At 39.7% G+C, this 26,134-nt stretch overlaps 1 long non-coding RNA gene across 2 annotated transcripts in view; it reads right to left on the bottom strand.

Moving 5' to 3' along the window:
• Window positions 1–796: 796 nt before the first annotated feature.
• LOC140200817 (uncharacterized) overlaps window positions 797–26,134 on the bottom strand; it is a 42,868-nt gene continuing 17,530 nt past the window's right edge. Inside the window, exons 2-3 of one of the 2 annotated variants that reach the window (XR_011886740.1) lie at window positions 3,505–4,362; window positions 797–1,069 (exon numbers count right to left, since the gene is read on the bottom strand). This is a non-coding gene — a long non-coding RNA (uncharacterized lncRNA). Of the gene's footprint in view, window positions 4,363–26,134 lie in introns of both variants that reach the window. The other variant, XR_011886739.1, reaches the window with a different exon arrangement.

The following is a 26,134-nucleotide window of genomic DNA, read 5'->3' on the forward strand; positions in this document are numbered from 1 at the left end:
GAGTGGAGAGAGCAGGAAGTATCACAGAAAAATTCTGTAATGATCAATAAACCAGTTGTTTGGAATCAAGAGACCTTGCCTGGTGTTTCAGGACTGGGTACATCTGCATCCAAGCTGCCAACAACCCCCACCCACCCCACTCCTAGCATTGCTTCTCTGTCACCTGGCCCAAATTCCTCCAATAATATTCCATCCTCTTCATTCCCAACAGCCTTGGCTCCTAATAGATTTAGTCTCTGCTCCACGTAGACAAATACAGCACTTAGACACCTTATCTATGTATATGCATGACAAGACTTCTTGCATAGTACTATATCATAAAACCCCATTCAATTCATTAATGTCCTTCTCGAATGGAAATCTTCAAGTCTTGCCCATAGACTCCAGACCCGTCAATGTTTCAATTTAGGACAATTAGAGATTAATAATGGATGCTACCATCTTTAGTGATCTGCATGTCCTGTGAATGAATAAATAGCAGAATATAAATGATGTCAGTATGATATAAGGGCTGTGGTAGCAATTTGACAGAGATTAAATTGTTCATCCTAAATCTACTATCACCTGAGCACTTTGAAATCACAAAATGTTACACCCAAAGTGTTCTTCAGCATGGAGGCTGGTAGTACTTTACCTCTTCAAATTCCATTAGTTGACTTGTGGTAAGGATGGGTTAGAATTTTAAAATTAATGGTCCATATTAAATAATTATTTTCCATTTGTCTGGAAATCAATAATCTGCTGACATAAATATATTGTGCATATGAATTTTTGAAAATAGAATCAGACACTAAGATTTTAGTGATTCATAATTTGTTTTAATTTATGTTTATTACATTAAGAATGCACATTGGGGGAATGTTCTCACAAATAGAATTTAAAGGATTCATTTTTTCCACAATAATCCAGGAGCTTTCATGAACGCAGTTTTGGTGGTCTCCTCATTGTATAGCTGCCAAGCCTTGCCCCCAAGAACAGTATTTCCAGGAATCCCCTTATCATTATTGAAGGGATTCCTGGGAAAACTGGACCCTGAGGAGAAGGTCAATGGAAGATCGGAAATGAACGCCTGTGGATAAAGAAAAACATTCCCAAGAGAAATATTATGCTATATTCCTTCTTTCATCACCAACAGAACAAAATATTTGGAAATACTTTGTAGATTTATTTTGGAAGCACATAAACAAATCTGATTTAAGATAGATTTATACCTTAATGCTGATATAAATGCAAGCTGTGCTTTGGGGATTCTGTAAAATCTATTAATGATTTTAGGTTCATATTGAATTATTTATGATTGGGAACTCTAAGGCAAGAGATATATATTGCCCTCTTAAATGTTTTATGAGATATACTGAATTCTACACTCTTAATATGTGGAGAAAATTCTCTGGGACTTCTGTGGGCTTGACTGGATCAGAAAATCAGGCATAAGAATAAAGTTCTTACAGGGACTTTAAGGAGAATGAATCAAACATATTGAATTGCATATCCATTTTGTCGCTCTTATTTCCTAAAGTTCCTTCTCTAGGATTCTTGTCCCATGAAATATACCTTCTTATCCTTAAATTAATAACCCAGTGCTGATCAGTAAGTCTATCAACACCTGAAAGAATATAATTGTTTCGTTTTCGTATAATTGCTTCCATCTAAGATATTACTCAAAGTGTCTTATTCAGCTACTGTTAACTGCTTAATTCTCCCAACTATCCTACTTCTATTTCAGATTATCAATACCCATGGCTTTCACTTGAATATCATTCATCCAAGTTAATTTTCCTTTATAAAATCTGATCTGATTTAGTGGATATAAAATATAGATTTGAATTTGATTATTTCCAATTAAAAGTATGTTCAGCTACAAACTAAATGTGCCTGAGGACCAAAGTCACCAAATTGCCAGCTATCTAAAGTATCCGTTGTCTAGAATCCTGCTGGAACACAATTCCAGCATGTGCCCAGCTGACTAACGAAGGTTCACAGCAGCCTTGTCAACATGTCCAACTTTTAGCACTTGTTCCCCAATCCTTAAGTACAAACTGCCAGCCTGGTCCAATTTGAACTGAACCTGGGGAACTTACAATTGCTTTTGAAGCCAACTAATATGAACCCAAAGCTTACAGTAGGTCCCTCAGCACTCTCTTTGATGGCCTTAACTCTAACATAAAATCACAAAAGCAACAATTGAATAATTTTATTTGCATCTTTGATTTGCACACTGGAAACTGAGTATAAATAGGAAATATTGTTATTACTATTGCTGTTGTTATTGCTTATCTAGTTGTATTTTACCAAATTCAAACAATTAACTACTTTGATGAGAAATTTGTAAATCAGAGCTATTCTTTCTTAAATTTGCTTTTTCTTTCAAACAAAACCTTTTCCAATTACATGCACTGCTAGATAGAACTAAAGTCATGGTATAGTAGTAGCTACTCTTTCTATTAAGCTTCTGAAATTTGGTTCTGTGGAAGTTGACAGAAGCAAATTTCAGAATTAGAGTAGAACATGCAGTTCCTGTTTTCTAAGAGCCTACAAACTGGGGTGAATTCTAGACCATTGTGCATTACTGAAATATTTTATCTTACTTGAAACTCTACTGAAAGTACTTCTGTGAATTGTTAATTTAGAGTTAGTTTCATGGAAGGGGGGCAGGAAATGGATTGGGAGTTGTCCCCTCACAAAAGGAGGCTCACAAAAGTTTTGAGTATTTACTCATGAACTCTCCCTACTTAAAGTCTCTAACTAATACCCTTGATTGGATAAGAATCTTGCAATTATGTTTGAATTCTGAAATATTATACCAACAATTAAAGAGATGAAAAACATGCAATCTAATGTCAGTGCGGAAAGAATAACATTGAGGATTAATTGCTGCCAATTACTAATACCTTGTGACAGTAACAAATGGCACCCTTTTCAAGTTAAAAAAGACTGTTTTTAAGCATGAAATCACAATATGCCATAATATTATGTGTATTAATATACTTTTCACTGGACAACTGCACAATGTGATGTTGCCCTTGCATTTTTGTTCAACAACTTTGTTCTTGTAGTCTCAGCAGAAGCACAATTATGGACAGGAAAAGAGCCGGAACCATGAGAAGATGACCTCCTGATAAGAAACATTTTGTACGTTCCCATGGGTTTGCACAAATGAAGTCTGGCTGTTGTTGAGATAATTTTTAATGAATTTGTGTGTAACAAGAAAAGCTGCACCTCCTCCCTCCTTAGTACAAATCTATCTAATTCACAGTGCTTTTAGAATCTGAAAATCTAAGCTCTCGTTAGACAATTTCTTTTGTATCTTCATATGTGCATTTTGTCTTTACTACCCAACTTTTACAGTAAGGTTTTCTTTTAGTAAATAAAATTCACCTGATTACTTTGAAAAAGTTATGACTTTAAATATATATTTTATTATTCAACAATAAACATAGTGTTTGCCTCAAAAGAAGGAAAACTCATCAATTATCTTTTTATAGATGCAATAAGTAAACTTACAGATGACATTCCCTCCAGGCTGTGTGTTGCTGTCCCGCTCTTCGTTCAAGGCCATTGCTGCAGTGTCCATCCTCCAGAGCTACAGTGCTTCATCTCAGACTCACAACTGACCAGAGATGCAGCACTGCACCTCTGGCTGATTCACATGTCAGGCCTCAAGTTTAATTGTTCATTCTGGAAGCCCACACTGAGGAGGCCTGTGCCCTTTGCTGTTGAGTGAGATAACTGTTGAGGACTCTCAACTCTGACACCCTGAACTGTAACAATGTTGTGCTAACCACTACGCTACCGTGGAGCCCAGGGAAAGCCCTTTAAATTTTCTTGCCATCTTTTCCTGGATAGTAAGGAACACGAATAATTATTTGGGTCCCACAAAAAATGCATTGCACTTACTTGTGCCTTTCAGAGAAAATAAGCATAAATCATAAATCTTTCTTTCGTTGGAAAATTTTCAGACTGCTTCTCCTTTCTGCTGATCTTTTTGGCCAAAACATTTTACAGAATTAAGATTTCTTTTGTTTCTCCAGCACTTTGTGAATGATTGAATATTTGAAACAAAAATAGCATGTTAAATTTATAGTTCTCCTTCAATTCAAACAAGCAAATGGAGAAAACCCTGAGGCAATGAGTGTGATTCACTAGTGCAATCTGGCCTGTATTAAATTTTCAAAACTTTACTTCCTGCTCAAATGTAAAATAGCAAAAGCAACTTGTGGAAATAATGAAATTAGCATCTAGCCGGATATTTTGTCCCAGTGTTTCACATTTGATGATCTTTCGCCTTTGTATTTGCGTTGGCTGTCCACTGAGAATGTCTTGTCTCCTTGTGCAATCGTGCACAATCGTGGGTGGTCACACCTTCATGAAACAAAAGGGAAAACACTTAAATTTCTACTCCAAATGAAATTAAGTGCATATTTAATTTGCTGGAAAATAATTGAATTTGCCATGTTAAGGGATTCAGCTTTTTCAACTGAATATTAGTATTATTTCAAAGTTAAATTATATCAATTAAAGCATTTAGGAGTGAATAAATGTCAGTATTAAAATTGATTTATGGTTAATATTGATAACATATAAAGATGCTAAAACAATGTATTATCCTGAAAATAATATGATGATTGCTAACGTCTATATTTCAGAGCAATTCAATATTCCTCAACTATCTAATAATGAATAAGTAATCACAGTTACAAAAGTGACCATACGAGTTACAGCTATAGGTAATCCTTTTCAAGTATATATATTGCTCCTTTCATGTCCTTTTTTAAATTCATAGTTCTGCTTATTTAGTGTTGTGCTGCAGCTTTTTTCCTTCCATTCCCACACTTCTGCGTCATGATCTTTTTTTGTCTTGCAGGAGCAAAGCACCATTTTTCCCATGTGAGATTTAGCATTTCTCCCAGGAGTTAGCTGGTTTGTTGACCAGATGGTTTAAGCTAAGTTGTTAACCCTTAAGAAGTATTTTTCCCAAGTTCTTAGCTAAATAGAAAGAATACGATTCTCATGACATAGAAATACAAAGTTGGAATGTGATTAAGTCACAGCTTTGTCATTTAATGAGATCTTGGCTACACTTTTCCATCAATTCCATTTTCCCACCCTATGCCTTTCCCCAATTCTTTTGAAGTAAAAATCAATCCTAATCTTGAATGTACTCAAATATTCTGAGGTAAAGCATTTTGAAGATGCACTGTAGGATATATGGGTATAAGTTCACCTGTAGGCAGAGTTAACTAACTGATGCTGCTGTTAGTTGTAAGTGTATACTATAAAGTGTGTTCTGTTGTAAGCTGTTAGTTGAGTGAAAACTGCATTGTCAAGGAACCAATGAACACTACACATATTATCCTTTGACTAAAGACACTTTTTTCTTTCTCCAATGTCAAAATATTTTTTCTTTGAAGCAAGTGTTTTGTACCAGAGATTTATCACATGAAACTGAGAAGAAATTCTGGATGTAAGGTCAGTTCCAGTGGACAGGTTGGAAGAGATCTATAGTGAGATCCAACAGCCAGGAAGGAAGTTTTGCAATGTGCTATGGAGAGTGAAGGGCACGACAAGGCACAGAAGAAGTCACGGTCTTCTATTGCAAATAAGGAAGAACTCAATTGTGATGACTACTAATACCACTGGACAGACTTTCGAAGTCGAGAGAGTGTAACTACACCAGTGCAATGGTTTTTCCACTTTAAAGCCCTCCTGCACAGGTTTACTGTCTTTGTCAGATATGACAGGTAACCACCAGCAGGATTGGCAGTGTTCTAAATTGTTCTGTATTTCAGATAAATACAAAATTTGTTACTCAGTTAAATGACAGTTTTTCCTTGTTATATATTTTTAACTATTTCTGTAAAATGTTGGCTAATTGGGCAACAGCTTAACTGGGCCAAAATGTTCTGGTACAAATGTGTCCCAATTAACCAAAATCCACTGTATTGAGATAGACAGGGGCTGGTTTGAGATAGTCGACATGGCTTTGCGTATGTTAAGTCATGTCTAACCAATCTTACAGAGTTTTTGAGAAAGTTACCAGGAAAGTTGATGAAGGCAAGGCAATATGCATGGTCGATAGCAAGGCCTTTGACAAGGCCCCATACGGGAGGTTGGTGAAGGAGGTTCATTTGCTTGGCATTCAAAATGAGGTAGTAAATTGGACTCATGGAAGAAGCCAGAGAGTGGTAGTAGATGGTTGCCTCTCTGACTGGAGGCCTGTGACTAGTTCTGTGCCACAGGGATCGGTGCTGGGCTTGTTGTTGGTCATCTATATCAATGACCTGGATGATAATGTGGTAAACTGGATCAACAAATTTGCGGACAGCAAGATTGGGGGCGTTGTGGACAGTGAGGGAGACTATCAAAACTTGCAGCAGGATCTAGACCAACTGGAAAAATAGGTTGAAAAATGGCAGATGGAATTAAATGCACATAAGTGTTAGGTGCTGCACTTTAGACCAACCAGGGTAGGTCTTACATGGTGAGCGTTAGGGCATTGAGGAGTGTGGTAGAACAGAGGGAACATGGGAATACAGATCCATAATTCCATGAAAGCATCACGGGTGGATAGGGTCGTGAAGAAAGCTTTTGGTACGTTGGCCTTCATAAACCTATGTATTGAACACAGGTGTTGGGATGTTATGTTGAAATTGTATAAGATGTTGGCAAGGCCTTATTTAGGGTATTGCGTGCAATTTTGTTCACCTACCTACAGGAAAGATGTAAAAAAGATTGAAAGAGTGCAGAGAAAATTTACAAGAATTTTGCTAGGAATCGAAGACCTGAGTTACAGGGAAGGGTTGACTAGGTTAGGACTTTATTTCCTAGAAGGTAGAAGATTGAAAGAATATTTGAGAGAGGTATACAACATTTTGAGAGGTATAGATAAGGTAAATGCAAGCAGACTTTTTCCGCTGAGGTTGGGTGAGACTGGAGCTAGAGGTCATGGGTTAAGGGTGAAAGGTGAAATATTTAAGGGGAACATGAGGGAGACATTCTTCACGTGATGAGCTGCCAGCACAAATTGTGGAGGGGGGTTCGATTTTAAAATTGAAAAGAAGATTGGATAGGTACATTAATGGGAGGGTATGGAGGGCTATGGTTTAGGTGTCGGTCGATGCTTCTAGTTAGATTTATGGTTCAGCATGAACTAGGTAGGCTAAAGAGTCCGTTTCTGTGCTGTAGAGTTCTATGACTCTGTGACTCTAAAACTTTATACTCCCCAACTCTTTCTGCAATGCATTGACGACTGCCTTTGTTCTGCTTCATGCAACCATGTTGAGCTCATAAATTTCATTAAATTTGCCTCCAACTTCCATCCTGCCTTTAAATTCATTTGGTGCATTTTTGACACCTTCTTCCCCTTTCTCAGTCTCTCTGTCTCCATTTCTGGTAACAAACTGTGTACCCTTTATATTTTATAAACCTACCAACTCCCACACAGCTATCTTGTCATTACCTTTTCCCACCTTATCTCCTGAAAATAGACATTCCCTTTTTTCAATGTCTTCAACTCTGCCACATCTGTTCCCAGGGTATCAGAGATGCCTTCCTTCATCAGAAACAGGGATTCCCTTGTTCCGCTATTGCTGTTGCCCTCTCCGGCATCTCCTCCATTTCCCAAACATCCACCCTCACCCCATCTTAACAGGAATAGTGTTCCTTTTGTCCTCACCTACCTCTTCAAGTGCCACTGCATTCAGCAGATTATTCTGAGAAACTACTGCCATCTTCCAACAGTCCCTACCACCAAACACATCTTTACTAACCACTCTTCACTTTCCTCAGGGATTGATCCCTCCATGATTCACTTGTCCATTCATCCCTCCTCACTAATTGCCCTCTTGGCATATATCCCAGGGCCCAAAACAGTCCTTTCAGTTCAGGCAACACTTCACCTTTGAAACCGTTGGTGTCATTTACAGTATCCAGTGCTCCCAATGCTGCCTCCTCTACATTGATAAGATCCAACATTGATTGGGGGACTGCTTTGTTGAGCACCTTCACTTTATCTGCAAAAAGCAGGATTTCCTGGTGGCCAACCATTTTAATTTCAATCCCCATTCCCATTTTGACATGTCGGCCCATGGCCTTCTCTACCGCCATGATGAAGCCACTTTCAGGTTGGAGGAGTGGGTAGCCTCCAAGCTGATGGCATGAACATTGATTTCTCCAACTTCAAATAATTTTTCTCCCTCAACCTTCCCTCTTTTTCAGTTCTCCACTTTGGCACCTTCTTACCTCTTCTCTTCACTTATCTTCTCCTCACCTGCCTATCACCTCCCTCTGGTGCCCCTTCTCCATCCTCTTCTCCCATGACCCACTCTCCTCTTCTATCAGATTTCTTCTTTTCCAGCTATTTACCTTTTTCACCTATCACCTTTGAGCTTCTTACTTCACCCCTCCACCACCCACCGGGCTTCACCCATCAGCTTGATTTACTACCACCCCCCCAACTTTATTATTCTGGCTTCTTCGCCCTTCCTTTCTAGTACAGATGAAGGGTCTCAGTGTGAAACATCAGCTGTTCGTTCATTTCCATTGATGCTACCTGACCTACTGAGCTCCAGCATTTAGTGTTTGTATCTCTTCTTTTGAATCCACTTGCATCGCCAATCAATTACATTCTTGTTTCAAGGATATCGAATACTCTTTGATTCTACACTGCTTTTCCTAATCCCTAATCTGCATCTCTTCTTCTTTGGAAATATTGACATTTAAAGCAATGTTTATCCTTCCTTCTGAGAGGATGTAAACCATTATACAAAATGCCTAATGCGGTTCCTGTCTTTTAGCTCAGTGTTGTACTGCATGCAAACATACTTAGGAAACTGTTGACCCAGAACTAACCCCTTTGGGTGGTGTCTCTGTGAGGTTTTTCATGTTTTCCCTCTACCTGTATAGGTTTTCTTCAGTTTCCTCCTGCACCCTTAAAGACACGCTGGCAGGCCAACTAGCTGCTAGAATTTGCCCCTGGCATGGATGGGTGGCAGAGAAATCAAAGTGGTGTTGTGAGCATGTGAAGAAAAATGTCCTGTGATAATAGGCGGGTGAATGGGACGTGTAGGAGTGTCCTCAGACTTGGCGTGCTGTCAATGGGCACAAGTGCAGCCCTTTGAATCATAAGGGAATACGGGAATTAATTGCAGGATGTCCCAGTAGGTTGGAGTGTTTCAGGCAGCAGTTCTTAATGAGACTCATTGCTGGAAATATTGAAGAGTGTCAGGGCTGATGTGGCAGTGAGTCATCTGCCTCTCCAACTTTGGCTGGATATCGGAAATAGACAGTCATCAAAAACAAGCCAGAAGACTCAGATGCCAAATGATAAGCAATCTGGTCCCATTGGCTCCATAAATGCTTAAATCCAGCATTTCGTGTTTGGTGCGCTGGCCCCAGTATTTCTATTATCTTCAATGGTGCAGGTAAGGCACTCCCAAGCCAACCTGCTTTCTTCTATTGTCATCTGTTTTCAAGATCGAGACCCAGCATAACTTTCAGTTGTGTTTTCAAAATCCAGTGTTGCAGTCACAATGTCAAATGTGGGTTCCACATCAATTGACATTATGATTACATGCCTGGAGCCATTTTTATGTTAGAATGTCATTGTGATTCAAGCTGGCCTTCATTGCACTAGAACATGTTCGTCATATTTCTTGTTCAGTTTGACGCTTCACTTATGTGATTAAAGGTCACTTTTGTTGCCCTTCAACGTGTCGGTCATATTTCTTGATCTGTTTGACACTTCACCTCAATTGCATATTCCAAATAAAGGCTAAGCTTTTTAATTTCTTGCTGACAAATCATGCCCTTCTAATAGAAAGGAGTCAATGGGGAACAGATGGTTTTTGGCGACTAACAGCATTGCATATTTATTAAGAGTTATTCTTCAATCTCAAGCCATAAGACCAGCTTACAAGATGACCTTTTAATAGCATGACCTAATTGTTGCAATCTTATCTAAAAACCCTAAATCCATTTCTCCTAAATATTATAAGCTACATAGTTGTTTTGAAATTGTAACCTGGACCATGGTCAATAACTTTAATCCTTTTCTTTCTTATTGTATCCATCCCTGGTTATTCGATGTAGCTAACTTGAAAACCAGCAGTAGTCACTCTGGTCGATCCTTTTTATCTACAGTTTACAGTATATAATTTCCTTCTTCGGCTATCATGAGAAATTTCTCTTCTGATATTAAAATATGTTGCAAAGTCTTATTGTTCGAGTAAGTCACCTAAATTTTCCAGTGCTTTTGTATTCACACAAACCCAGATGTTAAATATTTGCTCTTCTAAAAAGGCTTGCAAGTAAAATAGACAGACTGGACTTGATACATATTGTACTTATATAATTACTGCCAGAGTGTTTTAACAGATCAGGCCATTTGTCTTACCTAGACGTGTTAAATAAATTACTGTTCTTTACACATATTTTTACTTGGCCACTAAGTACTCGTGCTCATTATATAAATACATGATGACTGACAGTCATTTTAATTATAAACTGTGTTTCATGAAACCGGCACATTGGAATCTCAACTGTAATCAAAGTTTTCCTGTATTTATATTCAGTACTGATATACAGTATCTGAAATAACAAAATAATGTAGCTGAGTAATTCATCACATCAGTGACTTTAAACATAAGAAGGCCCATCTATTGCCATTCTGCCACTTTGATGTTATCTTTAAGAACTACTTTGAATCATTCGATAAAAATGAGTTTACCTTACATGCAAAGAGTTACAAACTTTACAACTGGGTTTAAATCCTTGAACTCTCTATTCAACACTGTAAGAATCTCTTTTCCCGCACTGCATCATTACAAGATCAGTTTCCATCACTTTCTCAGGAACAGTAGAGGATTAGTAATGGAATGCTAGCCTTGCCAGTGACTCCAGGCTCCTAAGTATATACAGTATACGCATAAAGAGATCCTTGGTTCCATCCATGTAAAAAGAGCACTATTCAATTATTTTATGAATGTCAAAAAAAATTACTGCTTCTCCTTTTTCCACACCTGCTGATTTGGCTGGCTAAGTATTTGCACCATTTTCAGGTTTTATTCCTGTTTCTTCCCCCTCTCCTGTACCACTGCACAGAATTGATGAACAATAGCCAAGGATGATGAGACACTGTTTATTTTATTGTAAAAAATCTGGAGAGGATGCAGGGGTGGGCTCTCAGTTGAACAAATATTGGCGAGTTAACTTTCCTGATTTATAGACCATTGTGTGCATGATTGTTCCTAATACTAATAAATATACAAAAATGTTCTATTAATACATTCAAATCTAAAAAAGACTGTAGTACTGGAAATCTGAAATGTGGAGAAGATGTTGGAAATACTCAGCACGTGAGGCAACATCTGTGAAAGAAAAATAAGCATCATGCTTGGGTTAAAGACCCTTCTTCAGGATTGGGAAGTAGAGGTAAAAAGCAGTTCTGCATTGTCTTACTGCTTATTTCTCGGCAGCTATCAGTGAAAGAAATCACTGCTTTCTGAACACAAGCACACGCAACTGACGCAATTTCAAAACTGTTCCAGGCATGCTGTAGTGTCTAACAGCCACACAAGTGCACACATCTGAATGTAGTTAGAAACTGTTCAGAAGCAGTCTCCTACCCCAATTAAGCAGCATAGAGTCCCAAATAAATGAAGGGAATCCCAGTTATTTCCTTAATTAGTTTTTGTTCTTTAAGAGTTGTCCCAAATAAATGGCTGTCCTGATTAACAAATGGCTCAAATAACTAGAATCCACTGTAAGTGAAAGTGTAATGAATTTAAGACAAATAGGTCTGTGATTTGGCCTTCTTAGCTTATCCTTTTAATGCATAGTTCTTGACACATAGCAGGGATGACTTTCATGAGGTGGGTGCTAAAGAAAGGGACTCAGGCAAGAATTTACAACCATGTATCCCCTATGTACTGTATGTGTGAATGTACTATGACCATGCAGCAAAACTTGGCCTCCTATCATCCTGGGTCTCCTTACAACGAGAACAAGACCTCAGTCCCTTAAAATTGATGGGTAGCTTTTGTGCAGCAGCCACCACTATGTAGAGAATTGAAACACATCGTAAGATTTTCTCTCTTCGGAACTTGAGTCAAAGCAAGTCATTCTCACTCTCAGGGGAGAAGAAAAGGAGAGGAAAATAATATTATTAACCTTCCAGGGAAATTTTCTTCTGAGTTTCAAATAAACTGAAAATCACACAGGTTATTTCAAAGCATTTGATGTGAAATAACAAAATAATAGGCTATTAATTTGATATTGGTCTGATTAGGGAAGTTGCGCAGTGTTTTATAGGCATCAGTACTTCAGTGGTTATGCAGAAAAAAGCTGGAGTTATGCTACATTTTTAAGAGTATTGTGCAGGTGTTCCTACTGGCACATGAGGCTCAAGCCAGGAAAGACTATGAATGATTGTCAAAATTATATAGATGCTGTTAGTACAATGTGTCAAGGAAATAAAGCTAAGATATTGTGATGGCTTTGGTCATACAAGTTTGATGAGGCACTCTGCTTTTATTGCATATGTATACCTGAGATTTTACATGTCATAGCAAATAAAGGCATGTAGATTGAAGAAGAAACCTTCTCCAATACATTTCGTATCTTTTCACGTGAATGCAACAGCCTAGTATGAATCCAAAAAAATAACTCGCAAAATATATGCAGCAAACTGATGACAACCATCTCATTTGTGAGCTAAGCTCGAGGGTAAAAGAATGGTAACCTTTTCTCCCAAAGTCATAAAGAAAAGGAGAAAAATTAGAGAGCAGCAGAGTATTATAATAGATCCTTTATTTATATTATGAAAATTGAGGAAGATGTGTATCAGACGCATTGAAAAAAAATATTTTCCTAACACATACTTCTTGAATTGTAAAATTGACTGTTAATGAGAAAAAGCACATCAATTTCTTTTGAACTTTTAAAGGACAGAGAGGAAGGTAATTTATCTGGAACATTTGTTGAGATTTGTGGGACTAAGCATTTGTAAACCATCTGCAGTGAGAAAGAGCAGCAGCTGTCAGTGAAGCCCAACCCCTTTTTCATATATAAACCCAGACATAGTAAATTTCAATACCATGAAAGGAAATGCTTTACTTTCGAACTGCTCAAGAGTTCATGTTATTCTTTATTCCAGTCTCCAATTCCAGACATCTTTCCTACTTTCCCACAGTTAATTTGTGCATTCTGTCTGTAATAAGTGGGCTGGGATGTGTCATATCTTTGTTGTGCTGAGAACAGTACGCAGATAGAGCAAAGAGCATCTAGTCAAGAGTGCTTGCATTTTTGGTTATTTAGCCCCAGGGTCTCCTTAAATTTCTTTTCGAACCAGTTTTGGTGCTTTCTGGTGGAGAAGCCAAGAGCCTCTTCGAAGGTGTTAATTATGGTGAACTTCAAGGCAATTCAAATGCTTCGAGTCTCCAATTGGATGCTATCCATGTGAAGCTCATCTGAAGGATCATTGAAACCTTCACCATTAGAGTTTAGGAGTTATGCAGCACAGAATAAGGCTCTTTGGCTCACTATATCCAAGTTAACCATCAAATACTCAACTGTTTTAATCCATTTTCTTGCAGTTTATCCAATGTATTCTATGTCCCAGTAATTGAAGTGCTTTGATACTTAAATTTTGCAAGTACCTGCCTTTAACCCCCCCAGGTAGTAATTTCCATTTGCCGTCCTCTGGGTAAATGAAGTTCCTCCTCAGATGCCCGCAAATATTTTTCCCCTTACCATAAACCTATGCTCCCCAATTTTAGACATCTCTGCCATGATTAAAGGTGATGAATGGAGTACTAATTTTCACATGAGAAAATGCAGCTATTTCAGCACCAAATCAGAGAGAATCCAGTACTTGTGACATAGAGATCCTTCCAATCTCTTACCAGGCAGAATGGAATATCCTCCAAGAAGCAACTCTATAGGCACCTGAAGGCAGATGAAATCCCATGACCTGAATAACAGGTGCTGGATGGAGACAGCACAAGAGATCCATCAACTTGCTGATAACCATAACGTGTATGGAATCTTTAGTGGTGTTAATACCATCAGCCAAGGCCTCAAGAGTGCCAAGAAAAAAGATAAACTTATCAAAAACAAGATGGCAGTTCATGCATTCTGGAATGAACACTTCAAAGAATTCCTCATCTGAGATGAAATCCCTTGACTTCTTTCCACAGAGAAAAAGTTGGTCTCACCATCAACCTGACTGAGAAAATTTTAAAATAACCATAGACTAGCAATAAGGACTTGGCAACAGAATCCTATCAATGAAAAGGAACTTCAGTCATAAATTTCTCACATCTAGGAGGAGGAAGACATGCCTGGGAACTTGAATTATAACCACGTTCAAAAGAGGAGACAGATCAAATTATGGAAATTACAGAGTCATTTCAATGCTGTCTGCCACAGGATAAATCGTTACCACGGTCCAGCTCAATTACACTTGTCCAGTTAGTGAACACCTACTCACTGAATCTCAGTAGGGATTCAGTTCATCTGGTGGCCCAATGGAAATGAGGTTTATCACATTTTAACTCCAAGAGAGATGCAGGCAGCAGTACCACACAATCTCTTTTTTTAATTGCAAGTCTTTGGATTTATTTGCCCATAAAAAATCATTTCCATCTATCACCAGATTCACAATAGTATGCAAGCCCTGACTTTAACCATCAGAAGGCAAATAACTTTCTCAATCTTTTCAGGACAAGTGGGAAACTAGTCAACCAATGTCAGCTCCATTCCAGAAGTAAGATCACCCCAATTTCAATCAAGCTTCAAAATGTAGAAGGACCACATTTGCCTCAGCAGCCTTCTCCTGAACACAGAACTCCATGCCATTCTTGATTTTGAAGGTCTGCCTCAGAAGAATCCGGATAAAGGCCACAAACAATTGGAGGAAATATGAATTTTATTCACTAAGACAAAGGAGAACTTACACCACTCACACGTCCCCCACTCCCCCTTACATCAGCAGCACAGCAGTGAAACTGCAAGCGCCTTCAAACTTCTGGGAGTGCACTTCACACACAACCTCTCATGATCCCAGAAGACGTCCTACACAGTCAGGAAGGCTCAATAGCTCCTTTACTTTCTGAGGAGGCTGAAGAGAGCTGGGCCTTGCACATCCATACTCATGTCATTCTACAGATGCGTAGTAGAGAGCATCCTAACAAGTGCATCACTGCTTCATGCAGAAACTGTCCTGTGGCAGACAAGAAGGTTCTATAGTGAGTAGTCAAAATTGCCCAAGGTATCACTGGTACCAGCCTACCCGCTATGAAGGATATATAAACAGAAGTGCCAGAATCACTTCTTTTTCAAAGTTTCAAAGTATATTTATAACGGAAGTATGTATTCATCACACAATCAATCAATGTATATAAGCTTTCTTATGCACAGTACTGTGCAAAAGTCTTGGGCACATATATATGTAGCTAGTGTGCCTAAAACTTTTGCAGAGTGCTCAATTTGTCTATGTCGAGAGGAGAGCGAGTTTGTAAATCTGGCAGGAGCAAAGGTTGTTTGTAAAGGTGAGGCGGAGCACTGTGCTAGAGGTGTGGGACAGTTGGCAGAGATGGAATGCCATGTGTGAGTGGTGTCATGGGTGCAGACAAAACCAGCTCTGAGACACCAGGCAAGGTTATTTGATTCCGAACAATTGGTTTATTGATCATTACAGAATGTCTCTCTGGTGATTTGAGCTCCTTTCCCTCTCCCTTCCCTTTTCCCCAACCACGATTCTCCTCTCCGTGCCCCCTTCCCACTCTCAGTCCACAATAGAGATGCATATCAGAATCAGGTTTATCATCATTCGCATATGTCAAGAAATTTATCTTTTTCTGTGGAAGCAGTACAGTGCAATATATAAAATTATTACTGTACTGTGCATAAGTCTTAGGCACCTTAGCTATATATCCACTCCTAAGACATATGCACAGCACTGTTTTATATTTATTGTGTGTTTTATTATTATTACCGTGTGGGTTGTATGCGGTTTATGCCGTGTCCAGGGAGGGGTAGAACCTCTGATGATGGGCCTGTCCTGCTTCGCCTAGGGGCAGCTCATCTGCCTGCAAGGTCCAACGGCCAAGCAGGTGGTGCCGCAATGCCGCAAGGAGATCGCAGTGCAAGACAAGGTACAGAAGGTATCACGACTATCCACTGCAGCCCAGGAAGTCACCAGTCATGATGATTTTTAGACCAATAGACCTAGATTTTTGAGGTCGAGCGAGTGGAACTGCACAGCTTTTTCACTATAAAACTCCTTCTGGGCAGGTTACGTCATCACCGGAAAGGACGGACAATCAATACATTATTATTATGTTCTTTATCTTTTGTGGCTTTTTTTTGTGCTGCATCGGATGCAGAATAACAATTATTTTGTTCTCTTTACACCTACATACAGGAAATGGCATTAAACAACCTTGAATCTTGAATTTTCAATTTAAATATATTTTTTCTGTTGGATAACTTTTGTTCCCTGGGAAAGATTTCATCAGTTATTACAAGACAGCCAAAGAACAGCATATTTTGATTATTCGTTGCAAAAGTAAAGAAGATCATCGTTGTTACGAGCTGCTAAAGGATTACCCTATGGACAGATATGAGTGAAAATCTTTGCTTTATATGCCATTCGAACAGATCATTTCAAATATAATTATACCGTGGTAGAATTAAAAATAAAAAGCAATAGAAGACTGAAGAATATAGTATTACAATTGCAGAGAAAGTGCATTGTAGTTAGATAAATAAGGCGAAAGGGCCATAACAAGTTAGACTGATAGTTCAAGAATTTGTCTTTATCATACAATTTGTCCATTCAAGAGTTTTTTCAACAATAGATGGAAGCTGTCCTTGAATCTCATGATATGCTTTAGTATCTTCTGTCTGGTGGAAATGGACAGAAGGAAGAATGACTGGAGTACGAGGGGGCTTTGATCATGTTGGCTACTTACCTGAGACAAAGTTAATGGAAGAGAGTCTGGTTTTTGTGACAGACTGGTGCTGCATTCACAACTCTCTGTGATCCCTTGCACTGGCAGTCTTCGGCTGAGCAGTTGCCATAACCAGCTGTGGTGCATCCAGATAGGAAGTTTTCTATGGTGCATCTGTTGAAACTGGTAGCTGTCATAGGAGATATGTCGAAATTCCTTAGCCTTCTGAAGATCACAACTCGTGTGATAGTGTGCTTTCTAGACCATAGCTTATGTGGTTGGACCAGGGAAGGTATTGGTTATATTTACATCTAACCAATAGAACTTGAAAGTCTCTGTCATCTCTACATTTCAGATATCTACAAAGTATCTAGAAATAATTTTCTTAATAATCATGACACTGGGAGTTGATCACAGGATGTTTATATACAAGGGAATACTTTGTTTAAAAATTATCTTTTAGGTTTTCAGATGCTGTATGATTTTTATGCCAGTCCCAGTTTGTCAGGAAGGATGTTTGGAGATACATTTTCACTTCTGATAAACTATCTATAATATGTCATTATGTGCCAATTATTGCGAAGTTTCTTAATTAAATGCAATCATCTCTGATAATTAGGATTCCTGTTTCCTAGAGGAAACTGTTAAAGATCTTTTGCAGAATCATTGCAAATGGGTTGTACACACCCAACAGGGCTACAATATGTAAACTGTGTGCAGGAACCATGTCTTGATGAACATGTCATTTGCTGTTGTTATTGTAACACTATTTTTTAATGTTGGATTAATAGATTTTTCCAACTTTTATCTATGGTTTGAATTCCAAAGGAGAAAGGAGAAATGTTGAGATAATGAATGATCAAAGTTCATTTTTGTTGTAAACAATATAAAAGTTTATTTTACTCTCTAGAGATGAAATATCTGAAAATTCTCTGCCTCTTTGTGTTGAAATGTCTGTAGAGCACTTAATTGTGTGGATGAAAACCGAGTCTTTGCCATTTGCTTTCTTCCTCATTAACTCAACATCCTTCAAGCTTTCAGGATCCCTGCACTATCTTCTGTATTTACATAAAGGGAAATTCTGAAGGCATTAAAACAGAACATTCTGGACACCTTCAGGCAGCAAATGAGGAGAAAGAAGCAGAGTTAAGGTTTCAGATCACTGTTTCTCCCTTTTCCTCCTCTCCCCTCCTCCTTCCTTCCACCCTCTCTCTTTAATATATATACACACACACACATGCTGCTAAATCTATTTCCTGCACCTTTTGTTTTTAATTTCAGATTTTCAGAATTTGTTACACTTTTGCCTATTGTAGGAACAGTTTTCTAAGTGGACAACTAGTAACACATTTTTAGTAATTGTTTGAATGTCACTCAGCTGTTTCTGAAGAACTCCGAATGGTGTAATTATCATCCTGTCTAGCTTTTGCCACAATTCCTGCTCTGCTGAAAATATATGTATTCTGCTGAGACAATATCACATCTTCATGAAAGAAGTTTGTTCGTTTATTGCTAGGCTTTTGAGAGGAAAAAAAGATATTGCCTCAGATGATGTCAAACTTAGAATAGACGGTTGAAACCCCATTTTGGTTATCCCTGAGTGAAAGGTAAAGCGCAGATGCTAATCACGCTTTGCGCAGTACTTGCAATCAGACAGAGAAACGTCTAAATCAGTAATCTTAATCCCATTTCCGAGTATATGTCCAACATCAGGCATCTTAGCAAGCAGAGACTGTACTACTAGGTCTAAATTGGCATCCTAAGTGGAGATTTATTTCTAATATGTGTAGGAATCCAAATGCATCTCAAATATGAGCCTGGCTATTTTATCCTATATTTAGTCAATATCAAGAAAATTACTTAAAACTGACGGTAGCAATTGATATCCACAATAACCACTGTACAGAGCAGATGGCTCAAAACTTTTGAGTAAAAATAGTTTGAACTTGCCTTAATAATATTTATAAATGATAGGTAGAAAACAAGTTGTTAGAATTTGTAAAAAAATGTAATCACTGCATGTGTTTTGCGGCTCTACTGTATATGATCCCCATAGATCTGTAAAAATCACAGTTTTCGAGCACTTGATCTTACATAGTTCTATATGCTTTAACCACTGCTCTGTACAGTGGTTAGCATTCTGTATTCCAAGATTGGGGAGTTTTTTTTTCTCTTGATAGATTCAATAAGTAATAACTTCTTTCTTTTAAATTGTAGTTCATATATGAGTCCATGGGACTCCAGCTTCCTTTGGTACATACCAGAATTATTAACAGTTTAACCAATCATCCACTGAATCTTGAAACTTTGTGTAGTTTGCAGAATATGTTTTCTATTATGCAACATCTGTAAAGTATTTTAGTCTGAAACTAATACCAACACAGAACATTACAAAGTCAAATTTTAAGCCAAATAGTTTCTGTTCAAAGCCTTCAACTTTTTTCAATAAATGTGTTACTTATTGTGTTCATTTAATAGTTTCCCAATCAAAGTTAATCATCCAACTTGAAATCTACACATGGAATTTACTGTGAAATTAATTTTATTAAACTGCAATTATATGTTCTACATGCAATTCAGATACAGCAAAATCAAAATGCACTCAATCTTGATCCTAGATAAACAAATTCCTTTTCATTTACAAATTCTTTCCAAGCCTTAGTTTCTCTTCCTTAAATAGTAATTATATTGGCAGTCTTGTCTTTTAATATACATGTCTGCTTCTAAGTAATACTTTGCCGAACAAGGCTGAGCCGCTTATGTTTATATATCCTTAATTGGTAAAAGAACACATTTAATTCTCTTTTATGTTCATTAGAAAAGATGAAAAGCATTTTATAGTCTTAGTTTATTAAGTATGCAGTGTATGCTATGTTGCAACAGAAATGGACAAGTTGTACAAAAATGCAATAAAAATGAACCTGGTTCTGATATCGAAGCAGATTATTGATGATCTCATACAAAGCTTAATGTTAACTAAAAATACCATAACATTTTCCATTCTCTGTAAGAAACCAGTACCATATACGGTAAAAGCCTGATTCTAGCACCCATGATTCAGAGTGCCTTAATCATGTTATTGGAAAGTTACCAAAGGATCTAGGAATTTGTGGTTTTTACAAGGATAAATTATATTACCACAACTTGCAAAACATACAACATGTTAAACTTACAGGACTCAGTCTGATTTTGAAAAGTTTTTTTGATGCAATCAGACAATACCTTTCCTCTGAATATTTTTTTCCCATTTAAACTCTGTTTTCTTTGAAATTGTTGGACTGCATGCAGAGCAGTTTTGAATGAATTCAAACAGTTTGCTTAGAAAATATTTAGCCCTTGGAACTGTCAAAAGAACAAAAAAATCATAGATTTCTTTGTTCATTCCAGGGCTTCAGTATTTTCCATGGATCTTTTTCAAAGACAAATGAAATGTTTGTTTTTGATGACTTGCATGGTAGCATGATACCATTGATATTTTTTTCTGTAGGGTTAACTGGAAATGTAATTTTCTCAAGGAACAGAAGATAGAGCAAGGCAGATATTAATAGGGTGTAATTGTGAAAATAGTTGAAAGCCAATTATACTTGAACACTAAAAATCAGGAGAGAAGTAAAACACGCTGCTGATTTGCTGTAATTCATTTTACTCTATCTCAGCAGTCATATTCTACCAAGTATGTCATACACATGGTAACAATTCTTTAGTGCCTGTTACACATTTAATTGATGTTGAACTGATGTAAATGTAGAAAAACCTGTTAATGATTCCACAGCACAAGGAAAATTAACAAGTCTGAGAAGTTTAGTTTACCATCAGCCAAAGATACATTGGTAGGTGCAATTTCTTTGAGGAAGAATAACACAAATTGAAACAAGCAAAATAGGACACACTGGAGGTCCTGTGGGCATCTGGCAGGAATTCCATGATACAGAAATGCCAAGACATAAATAATGCAACAAATTAGCAATATCTAATGTATTTGAATGTGTGTATTTCATTAACAAGTAACATTGATACAGTGAAATATTATCATTAATATAATAAGCAATATTAGAGACAGTAGCAGGAATATCCAAGTTGTGTTACAAAAACATGATGCTCTGTAAAATACAGCTAGTGCTTCCCAAACAGGGATTTTCACAAACTAAATTAGTTACACTATTGCTAATCCCAATGATGTTTATAGGCTAGCAGGGAAAAGCAGTTCTCAAAAAACTAATACTGTATATACTATGACACAAGATAGTTTTGACTTTTAAGAAGGAGAATTGAATGACACTGGAATTTAAAGAAATATTTTATGTGCTAATGGTACATGAAACTCCAGGAAATAACTTTTGAGTAAGGGGTAAAAGATGTAGAGATGATCTGATGGGGACCTTGGTCACCCAGAGGCTAGTGAGTACCTTGAATACATTTCTTGAGCAAGTCATGGAAACACTGACAACATTTAAAAAGTGTCTAGGTGAGCATTTAAATTTCCTTGGCATAGAAGGCCCTGAGCCAAGTGCTGGAGGATGGGGTTAATAAAGGTAAATTCTCATTGGATACATTGACATGACCAAATGGCCTGATTCAATGCTGTATAACTGTGTGACTGAATCTATCAATTGAACATATTCTGCTTCAGAAGTTACATATTGCATTAATATGTCTTTGTATGAAATATATTAACGGATGTTTGTAATAGCAGGACATGTCCAGTGTTAATATAAAATATCATATTAATGCTTCTCATATTATAGACTAAGTCTATTCCAAGGATCTATAAAACTTTTAAAATTATTAACATCCATGATGATATTGTCAGGCTTGTATAGATAGGCACCTCCCAGTCTCTATTCCACTAACAGAAGTCACCGCTACTTGTTTCCAACTCATCACCTGCAGCCTATTTAAACCCAACTCGCATTCACTGTCCTTGTCCACCTATTCAACCGGCCACCTTCAGCCAGTTGCTCCAGGCATTCAGTTACCTTGTTGCTTTGTCATGTTAAGTACCCATGCTTGCTTGTTTTGTGGCCCCTTGTGGCTTGCTATTTTGCAATTTATTATTAAAGTGACCTCTCACCACTAAATCATCTCCATTGTGTTGCATTTGGGTCAAGCTCTCTGTACATTTCCTGACAGGATAGGTGAACCAGTGATTGACATAGCAGAGTTTGCTTGTCTTAATGAAATCAACAGTTGACATGAGCACATGATCCACAATCAACATAAAACCAATGACTGTCTGCTTGCCACTCTCAAACAACTCTCCGTCTTGTTACAGCAACCCCGCGCCAGTCCATCTCCTCCGTCAGGGCCCCAGATTCTGATGCCTGAATGTTTTGATGGATCCACGATCCCTTTTCAAAAATTTCTTGCCCCAGCGCGTCTTGCATTTTGAACTGCAGTCACCTTTGTATTCTACAGACTGAGCCAAGATTGCTTTCATCATCTGTTTCTTGGCTGGGCGAGCTCTGCCCTGGGCCAACCACCAGTAGATATGAGGGATTCACCATTGACCACCGGGGAAGTGGAAGGGAGGCAGTGAATCAGCTACATCACTGGCATCAAGGCTGAAGTTCGTTGCTGAATTATACTGTGGAATTTGGTGCCCTGGAGTGCAGTTGGAGGGTGGAAGTGCTGCTGGTCTATTGTCATCAGGCCTCTCAGAGCACTTGAAAGATGAGCTATTTACCCGGGAGATACACACTGACTTCTAAAGTCTCATCATTTTGGCCCTCCGTGTGGACAAACAACATCTTATGGAACAACCCTCCCAATCACCAGCCTGAACCCCAGTTCTGTTCCCAGAACCATTTCAGGCTGCACTAACCTCATCAGCAATGCCCCCTGAACCCAAGCAGTTAGGGAGGGCTCTCTTAACCCCACGCCCTCCACCCCAAGAGTGTAATCATTGGCGGAGAAACACTCTGTGCGCTGACTGCAGAGCAGCTAATCACCCACGCATCAAATGCCCACTGTTTCCAGAAAAACAGCACCACCAGATAGAAAAGGGGATCCTTCTATCAGGTAAGCTGCCTCTGGCCCTTGTACCAGCACCATAGACCGCCTCACTCTCTCTGTCTTCCTCCATGGCTCTATGCATACAGGAGGCTCCAGTGGATTGTGGTGCAACAGGGAAATTTATGGACCTATATATGCATCTTGGTCTCCTTACTGAGCCTATCTCTCACCCCTTCTGCACCACAGCCATGGATGGATGTCCCATGGGGTCTGGGATGGTCTGAGCATGCACACGGCCTGTGCACATGAGCATACGAATCCATCTAGTCCTCCTTATCGACTCACCCAACACTCCCCTCATCTTGGCTTACCCCAGGCTCTCCACTCATGACCCTCACTTCACCTGGTCACCCAGTTCACTGCAGAGTCGGAGACCCACCTGCCTGCAACTTCAGTTGGCGCACGCCCCTTAAATCCATGGTGACAGAGGAAACCCTCAACCTCACCAAACTCCCACAGGAATACCACGACTCAGCCATCACCCTCAGTAATAGGGACGCCAGCATGCTGCTGCCTCACAGACCACATGATCGACATCCTCCTGGGCACCATCCCTCCCGGAGGTCATCTGTTCTCTCCGTCTCCTCCTTAGACCCAAGCCATGAATGACTACATTGCTGGTGCACTACAGTACAGCTTCATTCAACTATCCCAGTACCCAGACAGTGCAGTATTTTTCTTTATAAAAAAGAAAGGTGGGATCTCTGTTCCTACATCGACCACCGTGGACTCAACAAAACCACCATTAAGAACTGCTAAACTCTGCCTTGATAGATAGTGCGTTCAAAAAAATCTGTGGAGACCAATACTCATCAAACTGGATATTCAGAGCATGTACAACCTGATCTGTATCCTCCAGGGGCATGAGTGGAAGACTGTGTTCATGACAACCACTGGCTACAACGAATACTTGGTGATGCCTTTTGGACTTTCCAATTGTCCAGGCATTTTCCAAGCCTTCATTCACGAGATCCTCTGAGAAATGCTATGTACAATAGGTATGTATTCATCGACCTCAATGACATCCTTACCTTCTCCAAGGACCCCTAAGACCATTTCTGTCATGCCTGTTCAGTCCTTCAACACCTCATTGAAAACTAACTCTTCTGCAAGTCAGAGAAATGCCAGTTGCTCACCCCGGTTATTTCTTTCCTGGGTTACGACCTTTCACCCCAGGCATAACCATAGACCCAGAGAATGTGCACGCCATCATTGAATGGCCCTGACCGCACTCCCTCAAATAGATACAATGCTGCTTGGGCTTCTCCAGCTTCTACCACCATTTCATCAGAAACTACAGCCAAATCACTGCTCCTCTCACCTCCCTCACCTAGCCGCATACCTCAGGGATTCCATGGATGACGGTTTCGAGGAGCTGAAGAGACACTTCCATTTTCTGCCACCGAACCCCTTCAGAACTTTCGTGGTAATGCATCTGACATGGGAGCTGGGGCCATCATTTCCCAGTGAGGACTGGACAAGAGGACACCCCCTTGTTCCACCTTCTCATGCATGTTCAACTGTATACAGTGCCATTATGGAGTAGGAGACAGGGAGCTACTCACCATTAATTGGGACTTGGAAGAATGGAGACATTGGCTGACGGGGAACACTGAGCCCTTCCTGATCTGGACTGACCACCAGATCCTCATATCCATTCAACAGCCTCGCCAGCTGAACCCACCTCAGGCTCACTGGGCCCTTTTCCTCGAGCAATTAAGTTTCACCTCCAGTCCAGCTGCAAAAGCCCTAATTTACGTGCCCTGTCATGACAGTTTGACCCAGCTGAAACGGAGATCAACTCTCAGCCCATCACACCATCCTTGCAGATCCTCACACCAATGAAATGGGATCATGACAGCCAGATCTGCCAGGCGCTCTACAACAGGAGCCTGCTCCGGCCAGCACACCTGACAACTAAGTGTACGTGCTGGCGGTCATACACCTTGAGGCATTCCAGTGGGCCCACTCCCCACACCTCTCCCATCATCCAGGTGCAAGATAGACTTTGGATTTTCTGTGATGCCAGTTTTGGTGGCCCACCACAATTGTAGATGTGTGTCAGTTTGTTGCTATCTGTCCTCAGTGTGCCTACTCCATTTCCTCCAACTAGTAGCCATCTGGGTTCATGTGCTGCCTACTGGTCCCTCAATGCCATGGATTTCATCATGGGTTTACTACCTTCCAATAGGGTCATGGTGACCCTGACAGTGGTGGCCCAGTTCTCCAAGGTGGCCCAGTTCATTGCCATCCCCAAACTTCCATCAGCCGCTGAGATGCTGGACCTGGTTCTGCAATGTAATTCACATTCATGGTTTCTATGGTTTCCATGGTTTCCCTCAGGATGCTGTGTTGAGCCCACAATCCATCTCCTGCCTCTGGCAAGCCTTCTGCTCTCTCCTCCACATCTCAGTGAGCTTCTCCTCTGGCTATCATCCGCAGACCCAATGGTCAATCAGAATGAGCCAATCAGCAAGTGGGCAAGTTTCTGTGATGCTTCGCCACCTCCAAACCTTCCATTTGGACAAAGTATCTGCTCTGGGCTGAACCATCCTACAGTCTGCACACCTCCGCAGCTAGGGATATGTCACCAGTGAGGTGCTTTATAGCTAACAACCCCTGTTGTTCCCCACAGAGGAACCAACAGTGGAGATCTCATCTGCCAGGGCTGCTAGAATGCTTCATAGAGGGCACCAAGGGCCATCCTAGCTGCCAACCATGCCTGCTGCCACCAGGCTAATTACTCCAGCCCAGGGACCACGTCTTACTATCCATCTGAGATCTGCAACTGCGCACCGACTCCCACCAGCTCTCACCCTAGATCATCTGTCCCTTCACTGTCACCCATTGCATCAATCCAGTTACTTACTGTCTCCAGCAGCCACAGTCCCTCAGGAGAACATCTCCCTTCCACACGTCCTGCCTCAAGTCTGTTATCCATGGACCACTCAACCCACCTAACCCTTCACCTCCAGAACCTAGGATAGTGGAAGGTGGCCCACTGTCCAGTTGGTGAGTTCCCATCATTGTGGACGGGTATGCAGTCCTTCATTGACCGGGAAGAGTATGGCATGGAAGTGAGGCCTTGGTCCACTTTCATCTGGGAACTATCATATATAGAGGAATTCCAAAGGCCCACCCAGATCATCTTGGGCTGTTGGGTGCCGGCC

Source organism: Mobula birostris, chromosome 7 (assembly GCF_030028105.1).
Source record: "Mobula birostris isolate sMobBir1 chromosome 7, sMobBir1.hap1, whole genome shotgun sequence".
Taxonomy (NCBI): Eukaryota; Metazoa; Chordata; class Chondrichthyes; order Myliobatiformes; family Myliobatidae; genus Mobula; species Mobula birostris.